General features: G+C 38.8%; 1 protein-coding gene across 3 annotated transcripts in view; it reads right to left on the minus strand.

The window, feature by feature from the left end:
- LOC124882979 (protein O-mannosyl-transferase TMTC2-like) overlaps positions 1-18,958 on the minus strand; it is a 62,341-nt gene that overhangs the window by 38,173 nt on the left and 5,210 nt on the right. The window lies entirely within an intron of this gene.

Here is an 18,958-nt window from a genome sequence, read left to right on the forward strand (position 1 = left end):
CACATTTCATTTCACTGACCAATTAAGCTCTCCCAGGGTTTGGCTGTTGCTTAGGACAGTTTCTTTGTTTGTGCCTGTCACACCCTAGATTGAAAAGCAGCGCCGAAAAAGGGGGCCAGTCAGGGACTTCCTTTGTCTGGAGACTGTAAATAAGAGCTGAGCGCTGAATGAAATCAGACAGAGCAACACTGAGCTCTCAGTCTGTAACGGCAGATAAATGAAACGCTGACATGAAAGTGAGAAAAAATAATATAAAAAGATCCACACCCGCTAGAAGAGTGCTTGCTGAAGAAGTAATTGCTTAATTCATTTTTCAAAATGTTTTCTTCTGCACGCCAGCTCAGGAATCACACGAGCCCTATTTCCCAGGATTGTTGTTGAGGAACTGGTCCTCTGCTGATATTTCCGAGGACCCACAGCATTGCATCATACAGTTTACAAACTCTCTTCCTACGTTTCCTCAGTGAGCTATTACTTATAACAATGTTTTACAGTGTGGAAAATGCTGTGAGAGTGGAAGGACTCAGAATATGAGAACAATAATCAACTGTGAAAGTTTTATTTGTTCTTGGACGAACTTGAACTTGAAACAGTCTCCCAATAAAACCAAAGCATACAGTCCAAGTTCAGGCAATAATTTAACACACGAAAGTCACCATCATGCAGCTCCCTTGTGTCCCCTTGTGTTGGGTGGCAATAAATTATTTAAATATTCAAATCAGCACCAAGCACTCATCTCCCTCCCTGCTCCTGCCCAGCACTGGAGGATAAAAAGAACTCATTAGCTGAAAGGCTTTTGGAACGGGTTCGTGCATATGCCTGTAAAGACTAAAGGAATAAACGGTTACATGCAATGTATCCGTCTTTGTACGCACGAGCATGCGTGCATGTGGCACAACACAGCGTGGACTGATGGCTTCATTGTGATACGTCGCTGCAGTGGGGCAGATAAAGAGGCCTCCTGTAGTGATTGCTCTTACAGAAGGGGGTCTTTTGTATTCAACCGCCGTATGTGGGGCAGGCAGGCTGCAGGGGACTCCATTCACAATCCCTGAAGTACAGGACGTATTTGGGCTTTTCAGCTCCCTTTTTTTTTCATTTTCCTTTTTAGGAAAGGAAGGTAAAATTCAGTAAGATTTTTTATCAGGTTTGAAAAGACAGACAGGATATATATTTTTTATTGTAATTTAGGTCCATTTCATTTAAAATAACTATTCACCTATCCATCGCTGTAAGCAGAGAATAAACAATCTGTCTTAATGTGTTTGGGTATTTGTCTTTTCAGTATGCAAATGAGGCACTCTACCGCCTCCAAGGCAGTGATCTCAAAACCAGTAATTTACGTCTTTATGTGCCAAGTGCTGCCTCAACACGGTGGCCTTTTATAATGGATTATAGTGAATCGATGATGGGTTTTAAACTGAATGTGAAAAATTATCTGATGCTTTTTTTTATCCAGTTATTATTTAAAACTTCAAGAAATAAAAGTTAATTTAAAAGGAAAGGCTTTAAAGAAAATTACCTTTAAAAAGCAGCAAATGTACTATTTTTCTGGCCTCCATTATGTACTGCATTCACCTTCTTCCTCATCTTTGTTAGTCATTTTTTTGCATTTATGCTTCAAATAAATATACTTTATCTAAATTCTGCCTTAATGCTCATTTCTCTCTTTTCACTTTCATAGATCCAAGCAAAACTGTTTCACTCCACAGCCTTATGCACAACCCCCCATTTGGCTAAGCTTTATTTAACTGCAATTTCCGTAATGACCAAACTGAGCTCTAATTAAAGTTATGGTCATAGCACAGCAGCAGGCAGCTCAGTGTTTGTCTTATTTTGGTGCACCATTGGAAAAAGTCACTACTGAAGCTACTGGCTTTGAGCAGAAACGCTACGAACACATGATTTATACAATTCTTATTGCTACACAAAAGGGCAGGTAGACCTTGCTGCGAAAGGCAATGGCAGTCCTAGACTATACATAGCGCATCACCTAAGGTCAGCCATATGCCCAGCACAGAAGTAGATTGCCAGCAAGGTCTCAAGAGCATCAGCCCCTAGGTCAAAGAGGCACAGAGTGACACGCAGGGCATTGAGACCTCTGATCCAGCCACACCACCACCCTCAACCACACAGGCCAAAGACCAACCCCCAGCAACAAGACCGCCCAGGACCAAGCCAGGTAGACACCCCAGAGCCCCAAACATATCAGACAGTCACCAGCTCACTGCAACAATCGGAATCTAGAGGAACCAAGGTAGGAGGGGCACATTGCATTTCACTCTGGGGGCCAGACCGTGAGAGGTCTAGAGGGAAGGATACCAACCAGTGCCCAGCACAGCACAAGTGGCTCTAAACCAGACCAGCACAACTTTGGGAGCCAAGGCCACTAGACAAGGACCTATAACTCTATGCATGGCATAGTGCTCCCCCCATGCCCAGAAGGCCCATCATCCCATACCCCAAGACCCTACTGCTGTGTTACATATGTGAGAGGAGGGGTGTGCACCAAAAGGAGCAACATGAATCCCCCAACTAGTATTCCTAGTTTTTCAACCATGAAGGAATGTCAGAGGTGAGGGTATCATTCTCAGATAAAACCACTCATAAGGATAAAATAACCAATCAATTTCACCTCAGTGATTACTCTTGCAGCACATGAGGTAACAACTCTAATCCAACAGTACCTTTCATCCATCACAGAATAGTGGTGAACAATTACGCATTAAGCCATTATGCAGCTGGGTCTAAGTGATTCATTTCCTGGCTGATTATCAGCGGTTATGATCCTGCCAGACTGCAGCCGCAGCGTGATGACAGCCAAAAAGGAGATATGACATGTTCAGTGGAAGGCCGTCACCAAATCTTTGGTGTTACGATTTCAGGTTCTTATTGTTTTCACCCACCTCACACAGCTTTATTTCCTGTTTAGATCCCGTTTCTTCACCCTATGAAGCAATTGTGATGCAAGCACAATAAACTCTTTGAGAAAATATTTTTTCTTTAAAATCAGCTCTTTGTATCTGTTTAGTTTGTATATCTGCAGCAGGAAGTGATCATTAAGGGTGTGTTCAAACATCACACGTTACCCGCACACCACTGGCAGAACAATACCCCAACCAGAAGTGGCACTGCTACTTTCCCACACTTGGTCCCACGCAAAGGCGCCGTGGGATGTGGAAGGAGAGGGAAAAATGCATAAATGTCTCGAATCCATTCACAAAACTGTCTCGCTGCCAGTTGCCTGCTTGTGAAAGATTTATGCAGAGCTTTGTCTACCCTCTGATTTCTTGTGGTGTGTAGGATGAGGTTAAGCATTAGCTTGGCAGATTTTATGCCTTGCTCAGATGAAATAATTCTTCTCCATCATATGAAATGTGTACATGAGGATAAACTGCTGTTGGACAGATTTCTACATCGCTGGGGACTTATAACATGACAAAATGGGATTTTACTATAACTGTATATATTATCTGGTATTATACAATACCAATGAGACAAAGGGTGAAACTTATTTCATATTTACTGCTCTAAGCTATAGTTTTTTTTTCTTCTGCTAAATTTCTGGATTTATGTGTTTTTCTCAATGAAAAGTAGCCCATTCTGCAGCTTTAGCAGCTTCCAGTGGGTGAACAAAAACAAGGGAGAAATATTTTTCTGCACTCCACACTTACAAATTATTTCTTGTTAAAAGAAATAGGAAAATCATTTATTTCTTCCACAATACAGTTATAAACTCATTTGGGTTGTTTTATCAAAACATAGAAGAAACACACTGCAGTTTTGGGATTTTAAGATAACAAAATGTAAAAACATTTAAAGCATGTGAATACTACTGTAGGTACACTAGTTAAAGAATTTGGAAGGAATCATCAATGTGAACCTCAATGTTTTTGTTACTTTGAGGTTTGCAGATAAAAGTAAAAAAAGTCAGATAAAACAGTCAAACAATTTTTCAAACACCCAGTTAAGTAATTAAAATGATTTGAAATTATTTAATCTAATTTTTCCTCATATTTTCTTTTGCCAAACAAATACAGTGCTTTTTGCCTATTTTGTTACATTCCAACCTATACTTGAAATGTTTTAATCCTTTTTTTTAGGTTCACTTGCAGAAAATAATCTTAAGTTGGTGAAGTGAAAAGAGAAAAAAAAGAAGCAACAGAAAATTTGGGATGTGCATATGTATCCCCTCCCTTTCCCTCGAAGCCCCGCAAAGGTTCAGGTGCAACCTATTACCTTTAAAAGTTACATAATTAGTGAAAGGAAGTCCACCTGTGTGCAATGTAAGTATCACATGATCTGTCAGTATAAACACACCTTTTCTGAAAGGCCCCAGAGGCTTCAACACCATTAAGCAAGACATGACACCATGAAGACCAAGAATCTCCTAAAACAAGTCAGGGATAAAGTTATTAAGTACAAGTTATGAACAGTTATGAACCCCTAGGTTTTCTGTTACTTGGTCCTATTTGTTGTTTGCCTCACAAAAGAATACATATTGAAGATTGTAGACATGTTTTGTAAATAAAATTGTGCAAACTCCCTAACAATCCATTTTCATTCCGGGTATGAGGTAACGAAACATGAAAAATGCAAAGGGGGATAAATACTTTGCAAGGCACTGTAATACTCGATCAACAATTTAGGATAATTACAGATATTATCCTCTTTAGTCCAGTATATAATTAATACAATCAGAATAGCACACTTTGTAATAGTTACTTCTCATCACTGAAGACCAGCTACTCTAGATTCATCACCATCAGGCCTAACAGGACAGTTCACAGCTGATGAAGATAAAGCCAGCTCAACATCCCCGGTTTGTCTGAGCCAGACGGTCTGGGCCTGAAGATTTCTTCTGGGGGCACCCGCCTTCAAAGAAGGAGAAATGGTCTGAGCTAAATATCAGGAAGTAGTCTGCGTCTCTTTTGTCAGGATGCAGACTTGCTTTCATGGAGCCATTTCCTAGATAAAAAAAAAAGTAAGCAGCCAATGATTGAGTGTATGAGACCTTAAACATGGTTTAAAAATATAACTATTGAAAAAAAAAACACTTGAAAGCTCAAAAAGGCCTCTCAATAGCAGCCAAATCACATTTGGATGAAGATAGGCTCAAACAAATACCATCAACAGTAAAGCAAGAACAAATCATAAAAGAACTGCTGCATACATTTGACTAACAAACTACATGACCAGCGCCAGGCATTAAAACATGCAGGTACCTAGCTTCACACACAGGAGGAAACAAATATATATGCTCTCCAAAAAAAGAGTATTAAAACTGCTAAAAACAGGGGTTGGATCAGTATCTAACAATATATAATGTGATTAATGAAATGAATAATTTTGACTCTGACTTTGTGGTCCCATCCAGCTGATCAGAGTAAAATAACAACAGTACTCTGGTATAATCACACTGAATAAAGCACCATGCTTCGGCACTGAGAAAAAAAGCTTTCATTAGTGGACTTCCTATACCACTCACCATGGTAACAAAGGGAATGGAACCACTATTCTCAACCGGTAGAGCTGGAAGTATGAATGTGTGAAACAGTAAAACTTTATTATATTTAATACACATAACCCCACAGGAGAAAAGGATCAGTGAGTTGGCATTTTACTATACATACTGAATTATAAATCTGTATTTCTCCTACAACCCAGCCTTACAGCACTAATAAAAAGATGCCTAAAAACAATAAAAACATATTTTACTGCAGTAGCTCATGTGATCTCATATTGAAAAAACATTTTAATTGCATTTCTTTAAGTACATTTAGTATCTAGTGTGGAAAAATAACTTTGTCATAAAATCTACAGTGCCGCACTAATTAAGACCTCTAATATTAACATGTTGTACAAAGCTTTTGGAACAGGATAGCACTTAGTCTTCTGCTATAACATTCCACATGGTTGGAGCATACTAAGAAAAGGCTCTATGATCATTCCTTTCTGCACAATTTGTCTAGATTGTTCAGTTTCAATTCAATTCAATTCAATTCAAAGATACTTTATTGATCCCCGAGGGGAAATTTGAATTCCTGAGTCTTAACACATGCACTCTTCTTTTTAGTTTACAACACAGGTATTGTATAGGGTTTATTTCTGGTGATGGACCTTGGAAACTTGATTTTGCTTCTGGTGAACCATTTCTATATTGACTGGGATCATTATCCTGCTTAAAAGACTAAATGATAACCCATTTCCATTTTTCTGGCACTGACCATCTGATTTTTACCTAATCTCTCTAGGTTTATACAGAGTATATATTGCCATTCATTTAAACAAGGTTCCCAAGTTAAAGAAGAGAAACAGGCCCACACCATCACAGATCAACAGTGATCGTAAGGTGTTTTTCAGCTAATTCATCCTTGTTTTATGTCAAACCCACCCAGAGTGTTTGTTAAAGAAAAGCTCAATCTTAGCCTTCACCTTTACATTGAAATCACCACAAAGCAGTGGTTCCAAAACCTTTTCTGCTGGGGCCCCCCTTTGGTTTCTAAGAAAGATTTTGCACACCACCACTCCTCTGCACATTGCAGTTTTACACCCTTGCAACAGATAGCTTACTATAAGATTTCACTGTACGGTTTTCAGGTTAAGCACCTCTCCTGGTTTATGCTTTCTACAAAGCAACCATATATCAGGATAGATTTGTCAACTCAATATTTTGAATGTTTTCTTTGAGCATTTTTAGTGGTTGTGAGAGTGCAGACTAAACCAGTGAGTATCCAGCGACTCTCACTTCTATTTACCAGCAGAATATTTTTCCATTTGTGCAAATAACTGATCGCTTCCTCTTAATTAAGAACACAAATTTACAGGCAATCTGACACCAATACCGCCTCAGATAAAACAGGAAGCTTGCCCCACCACATCATGTCCTGAGTGATGTTGTCATTAAAAGGTTTTGATGAATCATCAGCCTTTTAAATCAATTACTAATAAAGTGAATAGTTGCTGATCCCTTCAGGAGATGGACTCGGTGTGATTTTTAAGAGAATGAAATGTCGAGATAATTTATAGTGAAAGTGCAGCAAAACAATCACTTAAAGTAAGTTGAGAATATTGCTCACCTGCTATAAAGTTGTTTAATGTAAAAAAGGTAAAATGAGTAAGATCCCTCATATTTAAAGGCTGAGAACCAAGACGTTTTACGGTTAAATAAAAAGTGAAATGAGCAATTTAACTAGAAGCATTAAGTGCAGAGTTTTAGCTGTTTTTATCATCTTTGTCTTCTTCAACTGGCTGCTGCCTTATCAGTGAACTGAGGAACGCTTTTACACCCTCATCCATCCACCAGTTCAGTGTGTTGCGGCAAAAAGAAATGAGAGACCGATCAGTTCTCAATTTTCCATCCAGCATGAGCTTGACAGTTAATTACAGTGTTTGACTGTAGACGTGTAATTATGGTGGCCTCCCCGAGCCGCCTGCAGACACGGTGATAAATGTGAGGCATGATTAAAAATGGACAGGGATAAAATTAATGAACTTCGGCTGTTTATAGGAGGAGGAAATATTTAAACTGCCAGGTGGGTCCTGTTGCTTCTGATGGAATTTATTCAGCCTTACATAATTTCATTTGTAGATCATTATTCTTGCATTATTTTCTCCATAGTATGCAAAATTAGCTACATCATCACCATTTTTATAAACATCAAACTATGATGCTATTTGAATATTTATGTTTGGACATGAAATTCACTGAACAAAAAAACGTATGTTATCCAACAAAGAATGCTCCTCAACCATCTACAGTGCTTTGCAAAACTATTTATTCCCCTTTAACCTGCATTTTTCAAATGTGAAAAAAACCTAAGTTTCTCTAATTAGGATTTTATGTAACAGACCAACACAAAGTATTGATTAATCAAGATGTGGAAGAAAACTATAGATGGTTTCCATTTTTTTTTTTTTTTTACAAATAAAAGTCTGAAACGTCTGGAATCCATTTTTATTGAGCCCCCTTGAGTCACTACTTTGTAGAACTACCTTTCATTGCACATACAGCTGCAATTCTTTTGGGATATGTCTCTAGCAGCTTTTTACATTCATACACTGAGGTATTTGCCTATCATTCTGTGTGAAACAGCTCAAGCCCAGTCAGATAGGAGGGACAGCATCTGAGAAGTCTTGTCAGAGATGCTAAATTGGATTTAGGTCTTAGCTTTGACAGTGCCATTGTAAAACAGAAGTATGCTTTGATCTAAACTATTAGATTGCAGATTTTAGGTGTGCTTTTAGGGTTGTGCTACTGTTGTTCCAGTTTGTGTCCCATTCTCAGTCTTTTGCAGCTTCTAAAAGGTTTTCTTCTAGGATAGGCTATTATTTAGTTCCATCCACCTCCACTAAAATCTGACCAGCTTCCCTATCATGCAAAGGAAAAGCATCTCCACAGCATGATTTTGCCGTCTTGTTTCAAGAGTAGAAAGGTCGGTTTAGAGGCCTCTAGGCTCTTTCTTCAACTAACACTCTCCCTACCCAACCTGACAGAGTCTTTTTTATACCTGCTGCTAAAGCTTATGCTAAAAATAAAATCATAAGTGCTGTTTCCAATGCTATTGCACACTGCACTTTTTGTAATACAGTGTATTTGTTGCTTGGACATGTTGTGAATCAACTTCCCTTTGGGGACAATGAAGTGACCCTTCAGTTTAGGTGGAGACCCATTACTTGGTGGGTTTGTAGTTGTGCTAAATGTTTTGCATGTTCGGAAAATGGTTTGAACAGTGCTCTATGAAATGTTCAAAGCCTCGGCAAATCGTTTAATAACCTAAACCTGTTCTAAATATATCCAAAACATAATCTTTGAACTGTCTGCTCTGTTTCTTTGTCTTCATGATGTTTGCTTGTTAACTGAAAAATGAACATTTCTGTATGTTTTTGTCCTTTTGCATCATCATCCTTCATGTCTATATTCTTTGCTGCCATTTGATGTTTTTGCCTGCTTTAGAGTCACACTTTGAAAACCAAATAATCATTTACCTTTCCTTTCACAATGTTATGCTACCTTGTGCTGGTCTTCACATAAAATCCCAATAAAATACAGGGAAGTTGTTAACTACAACAAGACAACTTGTGAAAATGTTCAAGGGGTGTGAATACTTCTGCAAGGTAGTGTACACCTCTCCAGTCATGAAACAGCAGTATTTCTGAAAAATAAAATGTGGATGTAAATTTAGCAATACAGGATGGAGGCTGCTTGCAGATAACTGGAAATGCCTCAATTTATCATGCAACTGCAAAAAAACAATCGACTTCATTTGTTGGAATATTCATCCAGTAGTAGTGAGAAGCATTTTATTTTCCTCCAAAATTGTCAGTGGTATTGCTATTTTCCCACAACCCGTCATGTCCTCCAGCTCCAGGTACACCCCCCACCCCCCTTTTACTTTCCACCTTTAATTAATTTCACCTTCTGGTTCCACTGGCCTAGTTCCAAAAAGCTGCGGGTGCTGGCACAGTGACCTATAAAGACAGCCTCCCCCAGGTCCCCAAGCTCATCACCGTGAACCCACATTTCCCCTCCATCCTTGAGAATTAAAATAGGAGCCTCAAACGCTACAGAGCCATTTCCAGCTCAAGTTTTCACTTAGTGTAGCTGTTTAATATGGGGGCACATGTGTTACATCTTACATTCAAAAATACAGGACACCTGGTGGAGGCAAAGCATCAACCAGCAAATCTCCAGAGTGTCACAGGCCTACTTTAACAAAAGTCAAAAGCATGGCAGGCACCGACGACATCCAGCTGAGATCTTTTTCCTTTGCCAAGGAAAAAAAATCCTTTTATCTAGGGAATATGACATACTGAACTGCAGTGTTCTCTTCACAATTCTTGCTTGAGCTGCAGTAAGCAACAGGAGTAATAAATCATGCTGTCTGGATTTTGGTGAAGGCAAATCAAATGTTGATACAGGAGTACATGTTTTCTAGTGAGGGGAGAATCTTCATTAATACTTTTCACTGGCCAAACAAAGTGGAACTGCAGGTCTTGTTTTACTTGAAACAATTCAAACTCTCTTGCCAAATTAAAAACATGCAGCTATTTTGAGAATGTAGAGAATCTGAACCCATGCATTACATAGAAGCGCTGCAACAGTGTCACCATCTCGGGTGGTGAGGCTTTTCTCTGTGTTGACAGCTTTCATCGGTCTGATTTATATGCAACATTTGTAATGGCAGAGAAAGCCACGCTAACGGCCCGAAAGGAACTGTAACCAATCCAGAATAGGCCCTCCTTTCTTTGCCGTGACCAGTTGTCACATTCCAGCATTAGCCGTGGAGAAGCGGCAGCTAAAGAGGGGTGCAAAGGGGGGTAACTCAAACCAAATCTGTCTTCTTTTCAAACACCAGCGGTAATTATCTGGGATCTTTTCAGATTTTGATCTGTGATCTGTTAAACAAGGCTTGTACAACACAACCATTTGCTTTGATGCAACTTTGAAATTGGGACTAATGAAATTCTCCCAACCCCTGTCCAATTGACCCTTCACTTTGGACAGAGACAAAGCTGACCAGAGAAATTTAGAAATACATTGATGTTCTTCAGCTCCAGGACAATCTAAAAAGCAAACTTTATCGAGAGCTTGAGTACAGGCTTAATTTATTATGAATTATAAATTGCTAACAATAACCAGTGGAATGAAGAAAAAAAGATCTTCAGTAGAAGAGTAATTAAACTATCAGCAGGCATTTGAAAATATAGAGTCTAGTTCAAGTAGGAATCTCCAGCATAAAGCCATAAAATGGCTCATAAAATACAATAAATCCCCCTTTTTGAGGTAGACTAGAAGAACACACAGACATGATGTCATGGACCAACATCTTGACATTTGTATGGAGAACTGGGTTACAAATGACTGAATTTTATTTTGTTTGTTTTCCAGTGAATTTGTGATAGAAGCAGGGACCTAAACAGAATCTGAAGACTGACTGACATCAGGTTTTATTTCTAGTTATAACTCCATAACATAGCCTACTATTAAGAATGGAAACAAGCAGAGACAGGCTGATTTTGAAATTCTAATGTAAATAAAAACTGTAGAAACTTATTTTATTTTGTATGAGTTTAAGTACCAAACCAGTAGTTTTTGTGCTGAAATTGTTACTTCCATATTGTACAAGAGACATGCTAGCACCTGTTACAGCGAGCTAGATTGATATGTCTTGTACAACTAAGTTTATAAACACATTTTTAATCACTTAACACTTATCCACAACTGGACAAAATGTGGAACAGTGGTAAACCTTCTCACACATGGAGCTTGAAGTTCATCACAAATGATACAGATATTTCAAATATGTGTGACAGCACCTGATGTTTCACAAAAAGCATTACATTTCTGTATGTAAGGGCCTACAGAAAACGTGTTGCTAGTGTTTCTGTGCAAACCCCTGTGGCAAAATAAGAAATGCTGCTTTGGCAGCTTTAAATTTTTAACTTTTATCTTTCCATTTTACTCTTTCTTTAAACTGCAAAAGATGGAAAATTTCTGCAAGCCCATTATTCCCCTCTCAGACGACACGTCATGGCCTTGGAAAATCAGTCAGTTTTAATAGAAACAAGATCTTTTTAGTTTTTCAGAAAACATTCTCTGGTGTGACTGACAAATTATGTTGACTAAGGGACTCGACTTTAAACCACTGATGTTAAAGTGTCCGGATCTAAATGATGCTGTTTTTGCCCGACTTAACTGATTGTCACTAACTCCAAATACATTTCTTGCAGAAGTGTCAGCATGATCTTGCTAACTAACAAACCTGCTAAACAGATCATTTCAACATTCAAGCTTGTCTCCAGCATTTATACGAGAGAGATGTCTGATTTTCTATCTTTTCTGTCTGTAACACAAATGTAGTCTGTTTTTTTCTACTGATGCTAAATTGGTGCTGTCAGTCACCTCAGATTGACGTGATGTGGTCTCTTGGTAATACGGCAGCCTTGGGGGGGGCAGGTGTCTGCAAATCACTATCGTTTGATGAAATGCATACAGTGTTGTGGATCAGCTGGTACGGTCACACACTGCGTTGATCTCCAAATTAGCTAATCTATACAGCAGAGATGGGAATCTACAGCAGCATTGCTTTTTCCTATTTTCCCTTACTTCACGTTCACAGGAAAGAATGAGTGAGAGACTTCAACAAGTGCCTTTTTAACAAAGTAGTAGCAAGTGCGGAGCTCACACAAAGTGATCTCAGCAGTCCCTCTCTTAGAGTTGGGTAACCACACTAATGAACAGTAAATTTAGGAGCAGTACTTCACAATAGAATCTTGGCTTAGACATTTTCTGATGCCCATATTATACTGTAAATTGCAATATAAAACACAGTAGTGGCAGTATCATGCTGTGGAGATGCTTTTCTCCAGCACAACAGTCTCCAATTCTAGTTTGAATCAAATTAATGGGCCCATACCAGGCCTCTGTAGGACATGGTGACATGGTAATTCAGCCACTTGATTGAGGTGTGTTAGAGCAGGATTGCTTTTAAAAACTATAGGTCAATATAGGTAGGAGACTGATAATTGAACAACTTTCAGTCGTGCACTCCACACATCTGGTCTTTATAAAACTGTTGGAAAGAGAAAGCCATTGTTGAAAGAAAGCCATTAAATGCAATACACTATGTGTGATGAGGGCTGAATACAAATTCACACCACACGTTTTAGACTTTTCTAAAAACATTTGAAACCAATCTACAATTTTCCTCCCACTTCACAGTTACATGCTACTTTGTGAACTGTTTAGCTGATTGCAATGAACAAGCAGCTAAACAGTTCAGATGGTCCGAGACCTTCACACTTCATTATCTGTATTTTTCCAGCTTCAAGTACTTATCACAAGGAAACAGAGAAAACCTTTTAGCTGTCTCTGTAGTATCTATCATCTAAAAATTAATAACTCATGTAGATATTCAACAATGTCTAACTCAACTCTCAGACTGTAGAGCGCCACAGCAATCGCTGCCACTTCATCTCAGGACCCGACACTATACCTGTACCTTTGAGTTAAAAAAGCACAGATGTCATTTGATCTCTCTCTAGAGACTTACATCCCTCAAACCTCACACCGTATCTCTCCTTCCCCACCTCCGAGGTTTTTATGAGGTGCGAATCACAAACTGATTTCCCGAAACCACAGACACAAGGCACTCTCCAGTTGGCTCTGTTTTCACCCAGAATTCTTTTTGCATATTAGAATATTTTACAAGCAGGAGTAAGCCATGCATAAAGACTGAAAGAGCCTCAGAGGCACTTGGCCAGTGTTTACAGCCAAAGTTGCCAAGCTAATGAAAATCTGGAGGTTTTGTGAGGTTCTTGGAACCTACAAATTATAATCCCATGCTGAGATAAATGGAAGTTTCAGTGCAGCTTGATTGGCATTAAGTTTGAAGTCCGAAAATAATAGATATGTCTGAAAATATTTACTTCTCACAGTATTCCTGAGCAAATTATTTCATCTCAGCTAAATGCATGATGCATTGTGGGGAAAAGTTCACTCTCCAGCTAATAACAACAGAGGCCCCAAAATATTTGTCTCAAACTTTATGTGTGGGCCATATTTGTGCCAACACCCAAAGCAGCTAAAGGGTTTCACTGTAGGTTTTATTGCTCAAATCTTCTAATAGTAATGATAAGCCTTATTTCAAGAAGATGAAGAAGGATGTGGTTAGCACTGACACCTCCAAGTAAGGCAGATTTAAATCTTGGCTGAGGCCTTTGTAAGTGGAGAGTGTGTTCTCCTCTTATGTCTGTATGGTTTACTCCTGTACAGTGACTTGCAAAGTTATTCACCCCCTTGGCATTTTTCATGTTTTGTGGCATCACAACCTGGAACTAAAATGGATTGTTTAAGAGTTTGCACCATATCATTTACAGAACATGCCTATAACTTTAAAGATACTTTTTCTTTTCTTAACGTGAAGCAAACAACAAATAGGGAAAAGTAGCAGAAAACCTCAGCTTGCATAACTGTTGATTTGTTGGTTGATCACATGAAATCTCAATAAAATACATTGAGTACATTGAATTTTGTGGTTATAAGTGCCAGAATGTGAAAATGGCACTGTTCTCATCTAAACTACTTCTGCCTTCTGCAAACACTTCACTATTGCATTTGACCTTTTTTATAACAACTCACATCAAATGTTCTCAAGCAGTAATCACCTCACCTACTAAAATGTTCCATCAAATCACAAAAAACAATCCCACACAACTCACTTGTCAGGTCAACCGCAATCTTGAAGGCCGAGAATGATCCATCCATCTGATGATTTACACTGCCAACTACTGACAGCTTCACCCTCACCAGGGAAAGCATGTCAGCGGTCAGTACATATGAAAAATCACTTCCACATCCTCGAACTGATCTATTTCACATTCTCACAGATTGGCTGCTGATTGTCAGAACTCACTTCTCACACTCACAACTGATGCTGTGCGGTGAAACATGAATGCTTTGTCAAGTGTGACATGTTTGAGTTTATGTTGTGGCAGCTGTTCTCGGCTAAAGACGGAAAAAAACACTGCAGTCACTGAAAGATGATACTCGATGGTTATTGATTACAAAAGATCAAAAAGGGGTAGCTTTTCACAGCTCGTGTGATCCTCAGCTTGGGTTTAGTTTTCTATTACGCCACAACTGCTATAAACCACTTCAAGTCCACTCTTACAATTTCAAAAGAGAAAGTGAATGCCAGATGCTAAGTGTAATCCAATTCCACAAAAAGCATCTTTGCTTGCAACTCTACTTTTAGTGCACTGTGGTGGAAACTGTACTCTACTCTTCACACAAATGAGGCTCTCAGTTACAGAAATGCATGACAAACAAGTTGGCCAGATTAGAAATGTGATTCAGACTGTGATTAAAGCATTTAATCTGGGGTTTGGAAAGTTTCATCCTCCAAACACCTACATGACAAATTTAAATCCCTGGAATGTGTATGTTGCAGACAGCTGGAAAATGTGTAAGTACTGTTGTCTGTGGATACCACTGTTTAGGGATACACATATGGTTTGTATACAGAGGGGGTCTTGAGACTGAGGTTTGGTGGTTGTGTTTTGGCAGCCGGGCGAGGCAACTGCAGCCTGCAGAGCACTAGGGCCAGCCAGGGGTGAGCAACGCCCTTAACTAACTTCATGTGTCACTGAGATCCAAGGGGACAAGGAGAGGCAATCTAAAAATAAACAAACCCAATCCTTCTGTCTACAATGCCTTGCGAAAGTACTCGGCAACCTTGAACTGGTCAACCTCTTGCCACATTTCAGGCTTCAAACATAAAGATATAAAATTCAAATTTTTTGTAAAGAATCAACAAGTGGGACACAATCGTGAAGTGGAATGAAATTTATTGGATGTGTCAAACTTTTTTAACAAATAAAAAACTGAAAAGTGGGCTGTGCAATATTATTCGGCCCCCTTGCGTTAATACTTTGTAGCGCCATCCTTTGCTGCAATTACAGCTGCAAGTTGCTTGGGGTATGTCTCTATCAGTTTTACACATCGAGAGACTGAAATTCTTGCCCATTCTTCCTTGCAAAACAGCTCGATCTCAGTGAGGTTGGATGGAGAGCGTTCGTGAACAGCAGTCTCCAGCTCTTTCCACAGATTCACGATTGGATTCAGGTCTGGACTTTGACTTGGCCATTCCAACACCTGGATACGTTTATTTGTGAACCATTCCATAGATTTGGCTTTATGTTTTGGATCATTGTCTTTTTGGAAGATAAATCTCCATCCCAGTCTCAGGTCTCTTGCAGACTCCAACAGGTTTTCTTCCAGAATGGTCCTGTATTTGGCCCCATCCATCTTCCCATCAATTTTGACCATCTTCCCTGTCCCTGCTGACGAAAAGCAGGCCCAAACCCTGATGCTGCCACCACGTTTGACAGTGGGGATGGTGTGTTCAGGGTGATTAGCTGTGTTGTTTTTACGCCAAACATATCATTCTGCATTGTGGCCAAACAGTTCGATTTTGGTTTCATCTGACCAGATCACCTTCTTCCACATGTTTGGTGTGTCTCCCAGGTGGCTAGTGGCAAACTTTAAACGATACTTTTTTATGGATATCTTAGAGAAATGGCTTTCTTCTTGCCACTCTTTCATAAAGGCCAGATTTGTGCAGTGTACGACTGATTGTTGTCCTATGGACAGACTCTCCCACCTCAGCTGTAGATCTCTGCAGTTCATCCAGAGTGATCATGGGCCTCTTGGCTGCATCTCTGATCAGTCTTCTCCTTGTTCGAGGTGAGAGTTAAGAGGAACGGCTGGGTCTTGGTAGATTTGCAGTGGTCTGATACTCCTTCCCTTTCAATATGATTGCTTGCACAGTGCTCCTTGGGATGTTTAAAGCTTGGGAAATCTTTTTGTATCCAAATCCGGCTTTAAACTTCTCCACAACAGTATCTCGGACCTGCCTGGTGTGTTCCTTGGTCTTCATGATGATCTCTGCGCTTAGAACAGAACCCTGAGACAGTTTCTATAAAAGGAATTATGTCCAAAAGTCTTGAAAATGTTCCAAATTTAGATATTTAAGTTGTGAAGATTTCAAGATGAAGCTTAAAATAACATCTTTTACACATGCCCCATTGCTTCTTAGTAAGAGATACAGCTGATTTTCATCTTAGTTGGCTTTGCCTGGTGATTAGCCCTTTGAAACTGATGCTTTTCTGATCAGTGAACCGATCATACTGTTATGATTTGTTTTATATATTTTGGTTTTGGGCTTTTCTCATTTTTGTTTTCACAGTTAAGTTTTGGAATCTCTTTCCGTTTAATGTTTTAGAGGTGGTGCTGTAGTTGTTTAGGTTTGTTTTCTTGTGGATGTTTTCAGTTCATAGTGCTTTCAGGTTTATGTTCTGTTATTGTTATGTTTCTTAGATGTGATTATGTTCTTGAACTTGACCCATACCTAATAGCTACTGGGTTGAAGTTAACAACAATCCTCAGTGTGGTAGTTGTTACTGACAGAGGAAGACTCAAAGTTTTCAGCATCAGTGAGATCTTCAAAAATTAAGCACAGTAAACTTTTTTTTACACCGAACAGCCATGGTAAAAAAATTACCATGGCTGTTTTCCACAACGTTGACAGCGAGAAAGACAGAAAATACTCAGTGAGGACAACAGAATGTGTACATAACAGTGACCTTAATGCAACATGAAGAGGTCTCTGAAACTTTACTAATATCCCTTCACTCTGTGGTCATTTAAACCTCTGCAATTCAAAAGGAAAAAACAGGTCAAAAGCCACAAACCTGATACTACGAGTGTCAGCTGCTCATTCAGGCTGCAAAATCATAGGGGCTGGTCGTTTTGCCCGTTCAACCTTTCGTACATGAAATCTGAGTAATATTTTTTTGCAATGTGGGCAAAAATTGACAAGTTGAATCTAGTAATGGGAGAAAAAGGTTTTTGTTTTATTATGTAAAAACAAAATCAACAAACAGTATGAAAGTACTAAATTCTAAAGACAGTTCTGCATCTAATAATTAAAGACCCCTCACAGCAGCAGGGCTAGAACCAAATATTTTAAATGTTCTTAATTATAGGACATAAAGTGAGAATCAGGTCAAATCTGTCATCAGTCTTTCTCTATGTAATCTATTTTAAGTAATTCTACACATCTTAAAACTGTCTTTTTGAAACAGAGGATATCCAACCACAGGATAGTCCGAAAACAGAAAAATGTCTTGATAATGTATTAAAGTTAGATATTGAAGTTGGGATAATTATAAAAGGGGGTTTCAAATTATAACATTAACGTTCCAAAAACATTGATTAAAATAACCTGCTTGAACATGCCTCATTACTTCTTATTTAATATGAACAAGCTCTGCAAAGCTTTTTGTTGCCAAAGGACATTTTGTCTGCTATTAGAAGATAAAGGCCCCAACACCAGATAAATATGTTTTAACATGTTCTTTTGTTCTCAGACACACTGTTATTCTTTCCAAATATACTAAACTGAAATGCTATGTATAGTAATTCTAATACTCCCATTAGATATACATGGGTCTTAAACCTTCCTTTTAAAGAATGAAAGCAGTCCCAAAGCCACATTACCTGAGGAATTGAGCACAAAGCTTGTGTTGGTTGAATCTGCTTGTAATCAAGGCGAGATTCTTTGTTCCTGGCTTTCTATTGTTTCAGTGATGGTCTAAGCCCTCCACCCAAATCTAAAGAGACTTATACTGCAAACAAAAGACAGCAATACCAACTTTTTTTATAACCGCAAAGTAAAACCATATGTTTATGCTTAAATACACTGAGATAGTGCAAAGGTTAGTGACACAATGCCAGAGGACCTTATATTACCCCCAAACCACATTTTTTATGAGGTCTGGCTCTTTCTTCTAGAAGACACATAATCCTTTATGTATGTAAATCTGCTTAAAAGAGTCTCGCTCCAAAACCATCCTCATTCTGTAATTCATAAATGGTATTCTCATCGGTAATCCACCCCACACAGTTACCTTAAGTTCTGTCTTCAGGCAATCAAGCGGTTAGGGAGAAAGGTTCTCTTGACATGCTGTCTCACCTTAGTTTTACAGCACACATAAATTAGTCACAGCAATTTTGCTGACTCTTTTTGTTAACTTACATTTTCTCTCAATATTTATCTGCTCTTACCAAGTAGTGTAACTTGAACAGCCTGAGCACAACTGGGACACATACTGTGGGTTTTGATAAATGTTCCACTGGAGGCAATGACACTGCAAGCAGCACTTATTGCAGTAGGATTAAACTGATCACAATGAGTGCTTGCTTATTATGATACAAAATGTTTCAGGGGTGACATCTGGCCTTTGGTTAGAATTTCAGTGTATTACAAACATATATCATCTGTATGTAATTGTAACATTCTGGCCAATACTCACAGAATTAGGAACAATTAACAGTTACGTTAGTTATGCATTTCAATAAAATATATACATATGGCAGCAATTCGCAAGAAAT

The sequence above is a fragment of the Girardinichthys multiradiatus genome, chromosome 17, assembly GCF_021462225.1.
Source record: "Girardinichthys multiradiatus isolate DD_20200921_A chromosome 17, DD_fGirMul_XY1, whole genome shotgun sequence".
NCBI lineage: Eukaryota > Metazoa > Chordata > Actinopteri > Cyprinodontiformes > Goodeidae > Girardinichthys > Girardinichthys multiradiatus.